The sequence below is a fragment of the Myxocyprinus asiaticus genome, chromosome 18 (assembly GCF_019703515.2).
Source record: "Myxocyprinus asiaticus isolate MX2 ecotype Aquarium Trade chromosome 18, UBuf_Myxa_2, whole genome shotgun sequence".
Classification (NCBI taxonomy): domain Eukaryota; kingdom Metazoa; phylum Chordata; class Actinopteri; order Cypriniformes; family Catostomidae; genus Myxocyprinus; species Myxocyprinus asiaticus.
In genome coordinates, this window is record NC_059361.1 from 21,783,216 (window position 1) to 21,803,219 (window position 20,004).

Genomic DNA, 20,004 nt, shown 5'->3' on the forward strand with positions numbered 1-20,004 from the left:
AAGTCGTGAGATGTAACTTCTCAGCGAGTGCTAATTACTAGTGTTGACTCATTATTTCCCCAAACCAGTCGGCAGATAGAGACAAAAAATAAAACTCTGTATATATTAATTCTTTAGACAGGGATCATTTTAGATAAAATTAAACTAAATTGAAAGGAAAAATTGAAGATGAAGTAGAAATAAAAACTAAATCAAAATTCGAAACAATAATAACTCTATGACTAAAACAGCTTTCACTTTCTTTAGTCTATGTTTGAGTGGAGGGGAAAAAGCAACAAATAACTGAAATGTCAACAGAATGCAATAAGCATTGTGTTGAAGGACAGTTTTGTCTTCATACACCTAAAGCATATTCTTTCATTCTGAAACCACTTTGAAGTTTGTTCAGCAGGAAACTAATCATAATATATATATATATATATATATATATATATATATATATATATATATATATATATATATATATATGAAAGGCAACAGAGTTGTTTTTGTTACATTTATACTGACAAACTGTTTTTCTTTGTTGTGAAGTTTAAAACAAGCTTAAAATATTGATGTTGAGTTTACGGTTACAATTTGAATTCAGATTCATGAACAGATTAATTCGGACTCGGACTGTTATGGACTCGGTTGTGAGTCCGACTCAGCCCCTTTTGGACTTGGACTCGACTCGGACTCGATTGTTTAAAGAGTCAGACTTGACTCAGACTCGACTAAGGTGGACTCGAACCCAACACTACTAATCAGTGCAATAAAAGGCACAAGCCCATCTTTCATGTTGTTTGTTGACGTGTTATCAAGAATAAACTCTCCCATTGCTATGTGCTTGAGTTTATATACGAATTTTGGAAGCGTAGTTTCAGTCGGGGACGATGGTAGTGTGGTTTATGAATCCAGTCTATGATCAGTTCTGTAGTGTGCGCTTGGCTTTAGTATATGCGCGTCTGACCATTTGTTTCTAGCTCTCTCTCTCTCTGGTATGCACATAAGCACCACTATGCTGCCAAGGTATAAATTTTTGAGAAACGATTCTGAATCACTGGAAAAAGGATCGCTATGCATCGGATAATCATTTTTTTTCTCCCACCCCTAATGTTTATGGTGATTTTATTTCTTTATTATTATTATGGAGCTTTACTGCCCCTGTCCACTTTCACTGTCATTACATGGACAAGAGCGACCAGGGTATTCTTCAGAATTTCTCCTTTTGTCTTCCACTGAAGATATAAAGTCATTCAGATGTTGAACGAAATGAAGGTGATTAAATGAAGACATAAGTTTCAACTATCCCTTAAATACCCTCATGTGATAAATTAGCATGATGTTTAGAAGCTTATAGTAGATTTTAAAATATTTGAATATCTGTCAAGCAACTGCAGTTCAAATAAAATGCAAATAATTTGTATTGCCTGCAGTGACAGTAGTGTTGTTACTTTTCCCACACACACATCTATCTAAATGGGGGCATACCATATGCTATTGTTTTTATATAAAACATTTTGCATTATTAGAATAAAAAAAATTAAATAATAATAATATATTTATTTCATTTATGTATGGATCGTTTTTCCAAATGCGGACATCCCAAAATGTCCCAAAGGGAGGTTTTGTTTGATTTTGCTCACTTTTCAGTATAAATTTATATATATATATATATATATATATATATATATATACACACACACACACACACACACACACACACACACACACAAAATCGATCTTTGACTCAGAGATAATCTGTGCTTTAGGTCATTCAATATGGTCTGATCTATTACCTATCAAAGGCCATCCAGCTGTTCCTACAGAAGCAGTATTAAATACAAACCCAAACCTCATTGATCTCCTCTCACGAGGCCCATGAAAACAATGAGTGTGAGGAGTTATGTTTCACAGAGGAAATGTTTGGAGCAGATATCACTGAAAAGGTGGCAATGTAACTTTTAAATAAAAACATGGTTCACATCTGTTAGCCCTGTAAAGATCTCATTGTTCCTACTGCAGATTTGTAGATTATTTAGCTCTAAGGCCCAGTGCTGTGCATGACCTGGTTTTTCCACTTCATTCTTCACCATTGTCATCTCCATTGCTGCAACAGTTTCGACAGATAAAAGTGTTCAATGAACTATGCAGTAGGCCTACATAATGTATAATTTGTAATGTTTACATCCTTGATTCATGGCACTAATGCTAGCGTGCTAACCTTGGCCATAGTATGCACCTGTTACACTCTTTTATTTTATTATAACGGAATGTGTGAAAACAGTCCACTTAAGATCATGAAAACGTGTTTTATATTTGTTTTATTAAAGCAAGACATTTGCTACTGCAAAGATGGATGTTGGGTGATTTACATGAATGATATGAGTGTTACTATGGCAGACAGATAGGAGAATTAGTCAATGGACAAACGAATAGTAATTAGGGGCACATCAATGTGTCACAGGTTTGAAAGGTTTATAGACTGCTGATTTCTAGTGTTTACTAATCGCCATGCATCCCTGCATTACAAACAAGATAAATCAGTCACCGAAGGGCAGTTCAAAGGGAGAACAATCATAATAGCCATTCTGTAAGTTTGTTTCAAACTGAATTTCCAATAAAAATGAATTAAAAGGTGAGTTCCGAATATTATTTTTGAGCCCCACAACTTTTAGCCCTCCAAAGATCTCACAGTGGATTGTAAAGTCTTTGAAGGGAACAGGGCATAGGGATGATCTCTTCTGAAAGAAACACACCCTGTGTTGTTATTGCTCTTCTTCTTTTCTGCTTTGTGTTGCATTCCAATTCTGGGTTAAATATACAACGAGCAGCACCTCTGTTTCTGGGTCTATGCGCATAACGCCGAGGCCAATTGCGGTCCAATTGTCGTATTTACATGTTGGACAGAACCAATCTATTATCGCATTATCTAGGTCTGTTAGTTTGTTTTTGCAAAAAAAAAAAAAAAAAAAACGATTTCGGTCAGACTAACGCGTTTACATTACATTATAAAAAGACGAATTATTGCTTTATTTCTATTGAAATCAGACTTTTAAAGTGCATGTAAATGCATTCATTGTCTAGGTGTGTCTTAGGCATTGGTTGTTGTTTATTAGTCTTGTTACATCACTTGATCCTCTGTGTATATATAGCTCTCGCATTTACCTTGTCATGTGTAGTGGTGGAGATTTTGATTCATACCACTGACTCAAGTCTTTTGAATCCATTCACCAAAAAGATTCATTCAGATTCGATTACTTGTTCAATCACAATTTCTGCAATTACCAGAAGGTGCCGGCAAATGAGTGTGTTATGAGTGACTCATTGAATCATTGATTCAGACTAATTCGTTTCACCTTCCCTCCCCAATGATGCCGCCGCTTCATCTCAACTTTCTGCCCCGCATCAAACCTACGGGTGTAAACGTTCAGCAAATCCGGATCTTCATCCATATCTATCTCAGTCACATAGGAGACCTCCCTCAGTCGAGCCACTGCATCTACTGCAATTGGAATGCACGACCTGATGCGGAAGGAGCCCGCTCCTCACCAAGTCCATCAAGATCATCGCCTCAAGGCAGCAGCTGATTCGCATCAGAAATAAGCTAAGTTCTCATTCATATCCATCAAATGCATTCAGAGGATGGTTTATGGGTCTAGGCTTTCTGTTGCCTATGTTGTCTGTTCATCATAACCCTCATCTGCATCAATATCAAGATCAAGGGCCAATATTTCATTTCAATAGAGTATTTGGCTCTCATAGTTAATGGCAGGCGATCACCTGTTCACAGCGTGATCGCCATAAGGGGAAACTCAGTTAAGGTTCACAATGCATATTCATTCACTGTGTTGCATGCCCGACTGTACCCCTATTGGGGAATCAAGATCTATTATTCATGCATGTCATGATGCACAGTGCTCATTGTATGGGGTCTCATCACTCCATTCAGATAAGGAAGCACCACTGTTGTTGCACGCCTCTGACACCTAGCGGTAGGCTCCGCCATTACATTCCTTATTTCATCAGATAATTTAATTACTAGGGTAATGCGTTTTGCTGCCTTATATGATCAAGTTATGCAAAGGCGTGATTCCTATTTGACAGCATATTTTTTTATTACTCATTCAGGCATCGTTACAGTGCAGACATTTGTATTATTTGTCTCTTTGTAAATAATTTATTCTTTTATCATGTTCGGACCATGTCTCAATCAATGGGGACTTTAAAGCACTGGGGCTTTATCAATGTTCCAAATTTCAAAGCTCATCACGAGTTTAACAACTATGTCAGCCTAAATTCATTACATTTTCATTTAAGTATCAATGTATTTCAGTTTTTCTCCATTCACTTTTAATGTGCTCGTGGTTGGGGCTGTTACAATTAGTAGCAGGTAAGTAAAGTTTTGTTTAATCATTGGATAAAAACTGTGCCGGATAGTTTTCACAGCATTCGAATTTCATACTGTAAATTTCTGTTCATGCTGGTAAGTCATAAGCTCCCTCTTAATGCTTTCTACGTTATTTCGACAATCATGTTTGCCTAAATGCATTTAATGATTTTTAAATTTACCAATGTTTTTGCTTTTTGCTCGTTCACTGTAAATATATTTGTGGTCAGGGCAGCTTACATTTAGCAGCAGGTAAGTAAGATGAATTCACTCTTGGATAAAACCATGCCGGATTAGCGTTCTTGCGAAGCAGATACCAAATATTCAATCAAATGAAGCTTTACATGTCATGGACCATGCGTCGTGCTGCTGGTTTTACAGGCTTTATCAGGAGCTTAAGCTTCAATCATCACATCTTTCACATCTACATACTTCAACCCCATTCAAGGCATCTTCCTCTCTATAGCAAACATCAAGACGCTTCCAAAAGTCATTCCCATTCACTGCGCTGCTTATTTCAGCATTATGTAGCTAATTTTTACTTCACTGTCCGGCTCACAAATGACTGTAGTAGTAGTCTGCACATTGAAATCTCCATCTGAAGGCTCATGCCAAATCATTCCAAAATGTTAAGCTCCCGCCCATACGCACCCGCTCCTATTCTCTGCTCCTCTATTCCTATGCGACTCTCAGCTCCACCTGAATGTTTAAACAAATTTTCTCACAAACTGGGCATACACTCTCCAGTGGAAAAACCATAGCCCTTCTACATTCCTCAAATTCTCTATTTCCCCCAGATGCAAGCTTCCCCGCCTCGCTATTAATTAGACAGATCATTAGTTCACATTTCCTCCCTCCCGCGCAGTTTCAGTTTCTATATTCAATCTCCTGTCCCTTTGGGTCACCTCATTTCGCCATATGCATCATTCATCAAGGCCGCTCCATCTCTCGCCTCATGCTAGCCATTCGTCTGTAACACTCTGACAACGTATCTATTGACGACCGCTGCCGATCGGACCTCAAATTTGGTCCCCCGTCGCTAATCACCGGAACTGATTTTCCCTTTTCCATAAAACCCCAAAACCTCAGACAGCATGTCCTATTTTATGGACGCGTGCCCTCTGAAGGTCTTGAGGCTACTGTATAGGAACATGATTCACAGGGAAATGGCCAGACAAATGTTTCACTCGTGCCAGCTCCCCTTCATCCGCATCTTCAAAATTCACCCCATCGTCTTCACCAGCTTATTATGGGGTCCCCCCTGGGCACGCAAACGTATTGTCGTTTTTTTGCGACACCACCACCACTGTCATGATCATCAAAGGCAGGTCTTCCAGGCTCCTTAGCCCCTACTGAGACATTTGACATTGCAGGGCACCAACTGAACCCCATTCTTTCAGCCGAGCACATTCAACTCTCCATCAGCCATTCGTTTTCATACCTATCTGGAGGCGGTTGGGTGCTCTCACTGCTCATCCATATCTTTTTCCACACTATTATCAAATTCAAGTACGTCTATTGTCCTGCAAGGACACCGCATAACCATATCCACCCTCCTTACCAGAGCTTCCTCAATCCCAAGTATGGTTTTCCTTTGCATAGGTACTGCACAAGCCAAGCTCGCCCTCGTCGGAGGGCTCATAATCAACATGGGATATCTTTCAACAAAGGGTATTGCACGAAAACATCGCCATTATCGTATGGCTTTATGCATGTTGTTCACCTTTTGGCAAAGATAAACATCAAACAACGACCGCCCTCATTTGAGAGCTCGAGCCTCATGGGATATCTTTCAACGAAGGGTATTGCACGCAATGTCGCCATTATCATATGGCTTTACGCTATGTTGTTCATCTTTCGGCAAAGATAACAATCAAACAATGTCCGCCCTCTTCGGAGGGTTCATAATCAAATGTTTTCTTTCAATGAAGGGTATTGCATACACACCGTTGCCATTATCGTATGGCTCTACACTACGTTGTTCATCTTTCGGCAAAGATATTCCAAACAATGCCACCCTCGTCGGAGGGTTCATAATCAAATGTTGTTTATCTTTCAACAAAGAAACTGCACAACAATGCTGGCCTAATCTAGGGCCTCATATCATGTTCATCTTTGGCAAAGATTCTGCACAACCTTGCGCTCCAAAACCAAATCTAACTCAAGGACAAGGAAAAAATCTAACTCAACAAGGAAAAACAAAAAAATGCCCCCTCATAAGTCATGAAAAAGCCATAAGTCAATGCAAGCACAGCTTATCCTATCGCAAAGGTATTGAACAACCATGCCAGGGATATTGTGTATTTCATGCAAGTGTCAATTCTAGGTGTTCACATTTCCTTTTTTCTCATCTCCAGAATGAACTCCAAACACAAGACCTGTTTTGTACCTGACTGGATCTTCTCTTTTGGGGGTAATATTTTATTTTCTCTCTTTTGGGGTAGGCTCCTCGCCCCCTGCCTCCTATCTCTGGCAGGAAATGATGGTTCAGAATACTACAACTTCGGAATGCCAGACAGGGCTTACGCCAAAGACAGACATTACATTTTTGTTTTTTATATTCATCAAATAAATGTCTTTTTTTCTCCTCTTTTTCTCCCCAATTTGGAATGCCCAATTCCCAATGTGTTCTAAGTCCTCGTGGTGGCGTAGTGACTCACCTCAATCTGGGTGGCGAAGAACGAATCTCAGTTGCCTCCGCATCTGAGACCGTCAATCTGTGCATCTTATCACGTGGCTTGTTGAGTGTGTAACCGCAGAGACATAGTGCGTGTGGAGGCTTCACGCTATTCCCTGTGGCATCCATGCACAACTCACCACGCGCCCCACCGAGAGCGAACCACATTATAGTGACCACGAGGAGGTTACCCCATGTGACTCTACCCTCCTTAGCAACCGGGCCAATTTGGTTGCTTAGGAGACCTGGCTGGAGTCACTCAGCACGCCCTGGATTCGAACTCCAGGGGTGGTAGTCAGTGTCTTTTCTCACTAAGCTACCCAGGCCCCAAATAAATGTCATCTTAAATTTGACTCAAGTCTGCAAGTCTTCCTGATAGAAATTATGGGACAGTTTGCAACCCTACTTGCAACAGGGGTTGAAAAGCTTACTGAAATAATAAATAACAACAATAAACAGTTGAAGTAAGCTAGCTATCTTCACATGACAATGAAGTCATCTAACCTGTGCGTCTGTGTGGGAAAAGATACTCTTCCAGACTAACAAGGCAGCTGATTTCCCTTTATGCTCCGTTTGGTGCCTCCCTCTTTCAGCTAGACTTTTTACACCTACCTGTCACGTCAGACCCTCTCCTGAATATAATGTACACTCTGTGTAAGAAATAAAACTCAAACTGCCATAGCACTGCCAAGAAATTTCAACTCCTCTTTGTCAGGCCATGCAGCTCACGGCAGAGATAAATTTGTGGCTGGCTGACTGTTAACACAGCAGGCTGATAGACTTCCCCTGAGTTACTGCCTTCAGCCCGCTCACTTCCAGAACACTATGAAAGTTGATGATGCTGAGCAATTTCATCTCTGACAAAGTTACTGTGGAAATGTTGCCAGCAGAAAGCCAATACATTAAGCAGCATGCATTACAGGTGCATTTTCGTTTGAGAGGCACTTACTCTCTGCAGTAAAACAGCTTTCTCACAAAGACAGCCCCACCACTGGAGGGCTGGTGATTTGTTGGGACGAACTACTTGGCAGGAAGCGTGGAACTGATGCAGTGTAAGTTTTCAAAACCATTGTTAAAAAAGGTAAATATGTAAGCACATTTCTCCACCCTGTCCCATTTGAACAAGGATTCAGGCACGTCTTCTACTCTTACAATTCAAACGTGTTATTGCGTGCATGGAATGTGCTAGTAAAAACAAATAGGGTTGACATCAAACTCTTGAGGCTCTACAAAGCAATCTTTGACTAATTACTTCTATTGGATGAAAGGGCAGAATATTAGTTTTTGTCTGCATACTATTGTAGAAGAAAGATAAGAAAGTCAAATTGGGTATAAATAGTCCTGAAAAGGTGCAGACTAACACTTTGAAAGAGGAATGTTTCTTGCTACAGGCTAAACTCAAATTTTAACAGGTGTATTAAAGTTACCACCCACAAGCCACACTCTGGTTTGTTGAAGGTATTTCACACTTCAAGATCTTCACTTAATCCTAAAGAGTGCCCATCTGATAGGACTGATCTTGAATATGCCAAAACCACATATCTATATTGCTATCTCAAGGCAACCAGTTGAGCGTAAACCAATCTTGCACATGGCCCTTGTGATTGAAATCTGTAATTTCTATTACCTCTCTGTAAACAGATGGCAGATAAGGAATTCCAGAAGCTTTGAAAATGCCTCTTCATGGTACCTTCTAGTAGAATGAAATATGGAACAGGGTTCTCTGTGTTTTTATGGGACTGATTACCCCCAATCTGTCTCGCTACTGCAAACTTTCCCCATGGGCTGCCATGACAGCTTGGCTCAGAGGCTAAAATGAACATTTTTCACTGGGTAAATTGCAAGCTTGGTGAGATGCTGGCTTATGCTAATTGACAGATGACGTGTTTCCATAGTTATTAATAAAAGCTAATTGAAATGCAAGGACGATTATGAACCTTTCACTTTGAAGCATGCTCCATAATGATGAAGCAAGCACAGCTATACAACATGGATTCCTTCTAATTAGAACACACACAATGCAGGAAGGCTTTGTCAACCCATACTTGGATTTAAAAAAATTGCAGAAATGTATGCACCTAAAATCAATTTCCACTCATTGTTCTCTCATTCTTGAAGGGTTTTTATTAATTCTCTACATGGTTGCTGCTGATTACTGCAAGACATGTCATTTGCAAGGTAGACATTTCATAAATCATTTAATTATGATTCCATTAGTGAATTAATCTGCCAGCTGCATGCCGTGATAAGACAGTTCACTAGAGAGTGTCCAGAGAATTTACTCAGTCTGCTCTATGTCTATCTATATCTGAAATGGCCTGTCTGTTACAGTGCTATGGGGGTTTGAAAGGCTGTTTTAGAAAATTACTTCACTTATGAATGTTCACCTTACGCCACAATGACAGCGGCCAGATTGCTCTTCTTCGCATGCTGCCAAAACTGTGTGACTAAAACGCACATCACAATACTCACTTCTCTAGAAACTGGAAAGGCATGAAATCAAGTTCATGGTAACATCAAAGCTTTTGTTTACATACAGATTCTTCAATTCTGCCATTTAGGGGTGAAAAATTGTCCAAGAAATCAATGATTTGCATTTGCATCTGTTTGCATCTGTTCTAAGATTGATTGGCTAGATTGTAGTAGAGAAAGATTATACAAACCTCTGCAGATAAAGCTACTGTAGTGTGCAAGTGACAAATTCCACAGTACACTGTTCACTCAAATAAAGACAAAAACTGTTGCAAGCTAGTACCAAGTGCAAGAGTATCTTCAAAATGAAGCCTATTACTGCCAACAAATGGAGTAGTCATACATTCTACAATTTCAGAGACTAATTAGCCTGAGACGGAGCACTGATATTAAAATGAATGGAAGAAATTGGAATGCCCATTGTGGCGGATGTAGAAAAGGAAGTCTCGACCTTACAGGTAAATGAGCCAATCACCTTTTAGATTCAGACATTGTCTGTCAGTCAACTTGAGAATGCACATGCTTAGTAGCTGGACCAGCCTTAAAAATAACTTTTTTTTTTTTTTTTTTTTAGCGTGATCTAAGGTGTCCATTGTTGTCAGATTTAACTGCTGATTTGAAATATGTTCTTTGATCATAATCTTGACCAACCATTTTGAAGATTTCGTCCTTTCCCCATTCAGTTAGATATGAGCTGTACTTTCTTTTGGCCACTTGTGTCAATACAAAATAGCTGCACGGGAGCGTTACAAAGATGGACTGACATGGACTGACATGCCTTGAAAGGGACTTTGGTTCACATCCTCCTTGTCTTTCATTATAAAGCCTAAGATAACTTACCAATATCAAGAGAAAGTATGAGTGGTTGTAATGTTTGTTTATTTGATATCAATTTAAATTCGAATTCACAAAACACATGACTTTTATATGTGGCATTTCAGCAGAAAAAACAACAAATTTTCAATGGAAACCAGGAAGTAATCACATTCACACAAACAATGGTAAACATGATTTGCAGGTTTTAATTTCTATCCAAAATTATATTTCTACTTTACTGACGGTTAAGTTTAAGTTAGGGGTTGGGTACAATGGGGCTAAAGGCCCTGTGGGGTAAGGTTCCTTTGTTTTTATTTTCTCCCAAAACACTGAATAGCAACAAAAACATCCACAGTACTTTCCTTAACACCTGTTTGTCACTATACACTGCAAAATGTTCCTGATCTAAGGAGATATTTGCATGTGTTATCTAAAGGTTGAGTTTGAGGCAATTTGATCTAATATTTAGTATTTTTTTAAATGTTGCAAATTTATGTAGCTAATGAGAATCCATGAAATTAACACATTGATTTGGAGACAAACTACTTATTTATCATTTTCAGTTTTGTCTAAGGTCATTAAATCAAATGTTTTTTGTAACTTTCACTTAATAAGTGAAAGGATGGTATTTGGGGTAAAAAACCCCCCTGTTGCAGTGGCTAAAGGCCCCTATAAAACACATAGTTTTTTTAAGTGGGAGGAATAGATTTGATATGAAAAATGTTCAAAGTGCACTCACATTGACTGATCCAATCACAATGGAGATTCATTTGTTTATAGAATACTTGAGATGTTATGAAATGCCAAATGTGTTTGAAATTAATGGGAAATTGTGCACCCTTTTCTGAAGTAGATATTTTGAGAAAGCATTATCTTAATTTGTTACTCAAAAAAAGTATCTTGCTGTCTCAAAATTATTTGCATTAGTTGACAAATTTGCACTATAAATATTGCCTCTATATCTACACAATATCACTATAGCCCCCTTAGGGGCATTTTACCCCAAGTGTGTGGCTCCCCTCTACCTCTTTTTAAAAACTAAATTTTTTATCAAAACAACCTTCTGTTATTATTTCTTTTCAAACTAATTATGTTGCTCCATTGATATTCAATAAAAAAATAAAAATAAAAAATAATATATACAGGTGCATCTCAATAAATTAGAATGTCGTGGAAAAGTTCATTTATTTCAGTAATTCAACTCAAATTGTGAAACTCGTGTATTAAATAAATTCAATGCACACAGACTGAAGTAGTTTAAGTCTTTGGTTCTTTTAATTGTGATGATTTTGGCTCACATTTAACAAAAACCCACCAATTCACTATCTCAAAAAATTAGAATACATCATAAGACCAATAAAAAAAAACATTTTTAGTGAATTGTTGGCTTTCTGGAAAGTATGTTAATTTACTGTATATGTACTCAATACTTGGTAGGGGCTCCTTTTGCTTTAATTACTGCCTCAATTTGGCGTGGCAAGGAGGTGATCAATTTGTGGCACTGCTGAGGTGGTATGGAAGCCCAGGTTTCTTTGACAGTGGCCTTCAGCTCATCTGCATTTTTTGGTCTCTTGTTTCTCATTGTCCTCTTGACAATACCCCATAGATTCTCTATGGGGTTCAGGTCTGGTGAGTTTGCTGGCCAGTCAAGCACACCAACACCATGGTCATTTAACCAACTTTTGGTGCTTTTGGCAGTGTGGGCAGGTGCCAAATCCTGCTGGAAAATGAAATCAGCATCTTTAAAAAGCTGGTCAGCAGAAGGAAGCATGAAGTGCTCCAAACTTTCTTAGTAAACGAGTGCAGTGACTTTGGTTTTCAAAGAACACAATGGACCAACACCAGCAGATGACACTGCACCCCAAATCATCACAGATTGTGGAAACTTAACACTGGACTTCAAGCAACTTGGGCTATGAGCTTCTCCACCCTTCCTCCAGACTCTAGGACCTTGGTTTCCAAATGAAATACAAAACTTGCTCTCATCTGAAAAGAGGACTTTGGAACACTGGGCAACAGTCCAGTTCTTCTTCTCCTTAGCCCAGGTAAGACACCTCTGACATTGTCTGTGGTTCAGGAGTGGCTTAACAAGAGGAATACGACAACTGTAGCCAAATTCCTTGACACGTCTGTGTGTGGTGGCTCTTGATGCCTTGACCCCAGCCTCAGTCCATTCCTTGTGAAGTTCACCCAAATTCTTGAATCGATTTTGCTTGACAATCATAAGGCTGCGGTTCTCTCGGTTGGTTGTGCATCTTTTTCTTCCACACTTTTTCCTTCCACTCAACTTTCTGTTAACATGCTTGGATACAGCACTCTGTGAACAGCCAGCTTCTTTGGCAATGAATGTTTGTGGCTTACCCTCCTTGTGAAGGGTGTCAATGATTGTCTTCTGGACAACTGTCAGATCAGCAGTCTTCCCCATGATTGTGTAGCCTAGTGAACCAAACTGAGAGACCATTTTGAAGGCTCAGGAAACCTTTGCAGGTGTTTTGAGTAGATTAGCTGATTGGCATGTCACCATATTCAAATTTTTTGAGATAGTGAATTGGTGGGTTTTTGTTAAATGTGAGCCAAAATCATCACAATTAAAAGAACCAAAGACTTAAACTACTTCAGTCTGTGTGCATTGAATTTATTTAATACACGAGTTTCACAATTTGAGTTGAATTACTGAAATAAATGAACTTTTCCACGACATTCTAATTTATTGAGATGCACCTGTGTATATATATATATATATATATATATATATATATTGATCTTGAAACATTTTGTTACCAGAAAAATGCAAATTTTCCTTTAGGTGTACCATTAGCCCTGTTGTGCCCTATTATTGTTAATGCAATATGTATTCCTGTTGACTGTATTACATCATTTACACCTAAAAATACACTGTGCTTTTGGCACCACTCTGTGGACATTTCGCCCAGGAACAGGAGCTCACACATATCCATAGGTTCAAAACACTTCCAAATTCAACCACTGGAGACAGTGGTTCTAAATTCGGTAAATGCCAAAAGTTTGGAATACTGTACAGATTTTGTTTCGAAAGGAAATTGTACTTTAATTCACCAAAGTGCCATTCAACTGCTCACAAAGTATAGTCAGGACATTACTGGTGTAAAAAACAACACCATCACTATTTGAAAAAAGTCATTTTTGATCAAATCAAGACAGGCCCCATTTCCAGCAGCCATCACTCCAACACCTTATCCTTTGAGTAATCATGCTAAATTGCTAATTTGGTACTAGAAAATCACTTGCCATTATATCAAACACAGATGAAAGCTATTTGGTTTGTTAAATTAAGCTTAACATTGTCTTTGTGTTTGTTTTTGAGTTGCCACAGTATGCAATAGACTGGCATGTCTTAAGGTCAATATTAGGTCAGAAATGGCAAAAAAGAAAAAGCTTTCTCTAGAAACTTGTCAGTCAATCATTGTTTTGAGGAATGAAGACTATACAATGCTTGAAATAGTCAAACAACTGAAGATTTCATACAAAGGTGTACACTATAGTCTTCAAAGACAAAGGACAACTGGCTCTAACAAGGACAGAAATAGATGTGGAAGGCCTAAACAAGAGGATAAGTACATCAGAGTCTCTAGTTTGAGAAATAGATGCCTCACATGTCCTCAGCTGACAGCTTCTTTGAATTCTACCTGCTCAACACCAGTTTCATGTACAACAGTAAAGAGAAGACTCAGGAGTGCAGGCCATATGGGAAGAATAAAAAAAATAAAATAAAAAAAAAAAGCCACTTTTGAAACAGAAAACAAAAAGAAAAGGTTAGAGTGGGCAAAGAAACATTGAGACATTGGACAACAGATAACTGGAAAAGAGTGTTATGGATCTTAAAACCATTGAGCTTTTGTGGGATCAGCTAGACTTTAAGGTGCGTGAGAAGTGCCCGACAAGACATCCACATCTATGGCAAGTGCTACAGGAAGTGTGGGGTGAAATGTCACCTGAGTATCTGGACAAACTGACAGCTTGAATGCCAAGGATCTACAAAGCTGTCATTGCTGCAAATAGAGGATTTTTTGATAAAAACACTGAAGTAGTTTAAAAATTTCTGAACATTTTTTTTCAAATTTTAATAATAATTTTTCATGTTATTAATGTACTGACAATACATTGTGATCAGTTGAATGCCACTTTGGTGAATAAAAGTACCAATTTCTTTCCATAAGAGCAAAATCTGTACATTATTCCAAACTTTTGGCCGCCAGTGTATATGAAGCCAGTCCAGGTCTTTATGGTATTCAGCCTTTATGTGTATGACACGGACAATTATCACACTAGTCCCGAAATCTCATCTCTAACCATTCCACTGTTTGAGGGATAGAACTGCCAGAGGCGGGCCTGGTCATAGAGCCATAAACAGATAATAACTTAATGGCAGACCAATTTGGAAGCAGCTGGAAGCAGGTCTTTAGAGGCAGCTGTTTTAGCTCAGATATACACACATGGACACATATGCATGGACTGGCACAGTCACAAACCACCACAACAACCACAAGACGTCTGATATCTGCTGCATGGGTTATTATATTTACATTTTGTACATGATTAGTGAATATGCTGGCAGACACACACTCTCATACACATTGCTCATAATCATTTTTTGCCCTGGTGCATCCATTGCAACACTGCACACACAACAACAAGCATACAGTACAAACAGTGACATGCACACCCAGATACATGCATATAATTTTTTTTAATTTGCAATTAACTGTTGCCTCAGATAGTTAATGCTTCAAAAGGGAAATTAATACTGATTTTACTAAGACTTTCTACTTCTTTCAAGGACAGCTTTGAATAAACAAGGTAGGATTACAGAATTTCACAGTAATGTATTCCTAGTGGATTAATTAAAAGGGAGCCAGTCTTGACTGGAGTATGAAATAATTTTTTTTTGTATTGACAATTTGAATTAAAACAGGATATTTACCTAAATCTAGGTCACTTCCTTTCATGTTCCACAACTGTAAGGGTTAAAAAACTAATGTGCATATCTTGCTTAGATTACAGATTCAGAGTTTAGAGAGCTATAAAACTATATTCCTGCCAGATCACTGGGGTGGAACTGCATTCATAACCCCCCTGGTCTGGACTCAGAGAGTCCCATTCCTCATTAGTTCAGCCTAAATTCATGTGAATAAGACATAATGCTAAATGAAAAAAAATAAAAAAATAAATAAATAAAAAATAAAAAAAAGAAAGAAAAACACCCATCCATTTGGCTGTCAAGAACATTTTTGTCTAGTCTTGAAACGTTTATGCATATGGTTTTGTTCATAAACCTGGCCACATTACTCTTCTTAATACAGCATATGAATCAATATGTTTGATATGTGCTAAATACAAAAAAAAAAAAAAAAAATACAAAAAAAAAAATACATTAACAGTGCACAATAGATTCAAATGCTGTTTTATGCTTTATTCATACATAATGGACCATGGGACAGTTATGGTCCCTTTAGCCACACATGGCTTTAAAACTCATATTGCCCTCTGCTGGTTGCTGTAGCACTTGCCTGCGGTGAGTACTATGTTGAGACAACATAGTCCTCATTAGAAAACCAGTGCACACACTCCTGCAGCCACAAGCTAAGATACTGCAATTTTGTGGCTTGGACCGCTCCACTCTCTCACAGGAGTTCTCCGCTCCACTTACTGATTTACTATACTGATCTCATAATCACAACTCAGGCTGTTCATATTACTGCTGTCCACCCCAAGCACAATGCATAAATCAAACCCACACCTACAATATTATTATTTTTAAAATTCTCACATTGTTCAGGAATGGGAGTGCTGGCAGGTTTTAAATGAAATAGAGACAGCCAGAGGATAAGGATATTATCAATGCAGAATTTAGCTGTAAACTTATATTCTATGACTTAAACAGCAGCATTCTGGGTAACAATTGAATCTTGAGGGTAATGGCTTGTGTCAAAACATAAAGAAGCAACCATTTGTTTGAGTTAAACTAAGCAATACATCTAAACACAGTCTCTTTACTGACATACACACACATCCAAAGTAACACACACATCCCTAACACCTATTTAATGACCAGAGTGCCTGGAACCGCTCAAAAAGAGGAAAATCAGCCTTGCCAAAACAATGTAGATAGAGATTTGTAGTTTCATTTATGTTACCTGTCACAAGCAGTAGGTTTTGCTGCTAAGCGATAATGCCCAATAAGGCAACTCGGTGCAAAAAACTCACAATAGCAACTTCATAACTCAGTAAAAACAGCCCCAGGCAGCATACCATGACAAGCTGTGAGAAAAAGGCATATGATCACTTATATATAAACACAAACTCCAGATTGTCTTCAAAATTATCAGATAATTTGGCCATGCCATCCTACTGGAAAGACCAGTTTAGACCAGCATGAAAGATGTTTAGTCTGATTATGTTGCTTAGTGCTTGTTTGGTGCTGGTCTAGATGGCTATGCTATATATATATATATATATATTTTTTTATTTTTTTATTTTTCAGGAGGGCAGTTATGGTTATTCATGCAAATGTGCCAATCTTATATTGCTAAAGTCAACGTGAACTAGCTTGAGGACTCCAGTGCACCTTTCTTCCCTTTGCTGGCACATTTCTCATTGAAACAGGAAGTTGAGGCGGGACGTATCGAAGGGCTTGTCCCAATGTGCCCGCCCACCTTTTCAGTCTTGGTTCCAGAAGTATTTTTCACATTATTATTATTTATTTTTTTCCAAAGGGATTTAATAATATCTTTCAAAAAAAGAGTTCTAAGCCATTAACCAAGCCAACCAGCTCCGAGGTGAATCACAACATAACAAACTTTGATTAGAAACAAAAAAGTTTTTGGAAGTCAGACAAAAAGACAAAGGTATAATACTCTATACTTAACATCTATAATAAAAGCATGAACTACAATCCCATGAAGCATTTAGATCATGTAATTGAAGTAAAAATTATGGAAAAATATAAAACTATTGATTTAAAGTTGTGATAACAATGTATAACAATGTATTTTAATTTTAAGTAGTTTGAGAGTGTAGGGAGACCGACTCGATCGGGTCATTTACAGTGCATTGTGGAAGTGGACGGTCACTGCTGGGCTCTTTTGCCATGGTCTGTTTGCCGTGATTTGCTGATCAGTGGATTTTTTCTCCACTGGATAATGAATAGTGTAGGTCTTCAACAGGAATTTTTCTTTTAAACCTGTTTTTTTTTTTTTTTTTTTATAAAAGAAGTTGAAATAACATGTACTGATGGCTTCAACAGAGGCATATACCATTGATTAACATCATTTGAGCTCATAGTAAGTCTGTCTTTAAAGCTGAAGTATGTAATTTCTGTGCCACTAGTGCCACCAAATGGAACTGCAAAAATGAACAATGTTTTCAAAACAGCTTTCCCATCTGCCATTGGTCAAAGAAACTGATAGTCCTGCCCACAACTCACACTAATGGTGGAGTCAGTGTTATTGTTGCTCTTGAGATGGGTCGCTCAAAACAAACAGAGGAATTTTCATAGTGCCGGTTTTCATAGACGGTGTTTACAGTTTTCAAGAAAATTATAACCTGTGAATGACTTACTTATAGTTGTCTCTGCATATTAAGCTGGGATAGGAGAAAGTATTTTAACACCATAAAAGTTAAATACTTCAGCTTTAAAGGTTTATAGTATATCGTTAAAAATAAATTCACCAATGGAAAAAATTAATGGGAATTTATTTTTTATGGAACACGACTGTTGCGCTCTACTGTATATCCTTGAGTTTATGTCGCAGCTATGAACATGATTTGCTCCTTGCTATTGCTAGTCAGATGTAGGTAGTATTGGGGGAGGGACATACCCATTCTAGAGAGCATTTTATTAGACAAAATTAGTGCAGTGTAAGCTATCAAGTGTAAGATTGTGGGTGTATTTGTGGTTGATATTGGAGATTATTGAAACATTAACAACACTTATCAGACTAAATTAATTTATTAATGTTTTTAATATCATGATTGATATTGTGCTTGTCATGGCAGTCTCTGGCCAAAATAGTTTGGCTCCTCTGAGTCAAGTTTGGGAAACTCTCTAAATGTGAATAATAGGAAACCATCTCCTTGCCATTGTGAATGTTCCTTCTGCAGCTGGAATGCTCAAACCTTGCTCCAGTGAGAATTCAAATCAAAAGGTTTCAGCATGAATGCCAAAGAAAAAAGCTTTGCATGGTGACATGATAACTTTTGTTTTCCAGCAACCACATGCAACTGCCTCAGTCCAGCACTGCCATATATTCTGGATTGGGCATTTTGTTTGCTCTAACACTCTATACTGTACAGTATGTCCATTTTTTAAAGTGTGATACTGTTGCCTTATCTCTATTTGCAGAAAGAACAACTTTATGTCATGAAGTCGCTGACTGTGTTGTTTCAATATTGCCTGAGCTTGAGAGAAAGAGGGGGTGTCGTAATGGAATAAACCTGCAGTTAATTATGATTATGGCTGGTATAATCTTACACGACTCCAGTTATAAATCATCGATTTTGTTTACCACAGAAACTCAACCTAAAATGTTCTCAGCAAAAGTTTAGTGTAAGACCTCTTTCTAACAGCCAAAGAGGCAAGAAAAGGCATAAACAAACAACAACTTCTACATCAGCGCCCATGGTGTATGAAGATAACACACTAAATTATTGAAAGGCTCAGCTGATTAGACTGTTGTGCCATAGGCTTTATGCTATTTTCATCTTAGGTTCAGGTCAAACACACCGGTTTCACTCGCTCGCTCGCTCTCTCTCTCTCTCTCTCTCTCACACACACACACACACACACACACACACCACATGTAAAAACTCAGAGATGTCTGCAGCACTTCCATGGAACCCACTTGCACTTGCCTCAGTATGCAACTTTTTTAAAATCTCCATTTTGACCTGACAAGTTTAAACAAAGCACAGCTGCACCTGCCATGTCCACAGGCACCTTTGGCAATGTCTAGCGGGAAGACAATCATTTGTCTAATTACACGGCTGAAATGAGCTCAAGATCTTTCTTGCTGTGTTTTTGTATAGAAATTGGGGTAAAAAAAAAATAGGTTGTTGCACAGATGGTGAAAGCAGGTCCACAAAAAACAGTCCACACCATAATCAAGCAATTATGTTCAGTTTCAAGAACAGTTCAAATGCTTCAAATGCATTGCTTTCAGTACAGCAGTATGAAGACATACAGTATAGTAGTGTACAAATTATTTAACTGAATTACCAGAAACACAAAGTCTGAAACTAAAAAGGCTCTCTAGCCAATCAAATATTTTAATTGAAATGTGTCAGACTCAGTAACACTTTAAAAAATGCTTCTATTTCCTAAAGGTGCATCCCAAACCACACACTTCTGCACTATTCTACTCCATTTTGTAAAGTAGTGTGAGTACTATGTTAACACTGAAAATGCAACAAGAAGAAGTGTATTACGAGTACCCGGATGATGCACTTCTTAAACCATCAAAACGGAGTGTGGAATGTTGGAAACTTCATGCACTCATCACTCACGGCTTGCCGTATGTAGCAGAAGGGGTGGAGTTACCTGGCTGCGTTACTGGTCTGACAAAACAATTGTAAACATTGAAGAATGTGGCAACTATCGAAACTTCTGTGAAGACAGCACCCTACAAATGTGAGT

The 20,004-nt window shown here is 38.2% G+C and overlaps 1 long non-coding RNA gene across 1 annotated transcript in view; it reads right to left on the reverse strand.

The window, feature by feature from the left end:
- The window catches only part of LOC127455731 (uncharacterized), a 47,873-nt gene that overhangs the window by 13,254 nt on the left and 14,615 nt on the right, over positions 1 to 20,004 (reverse strand). The gene's annotated exons all lie outside the window — the stretch shown is intronic.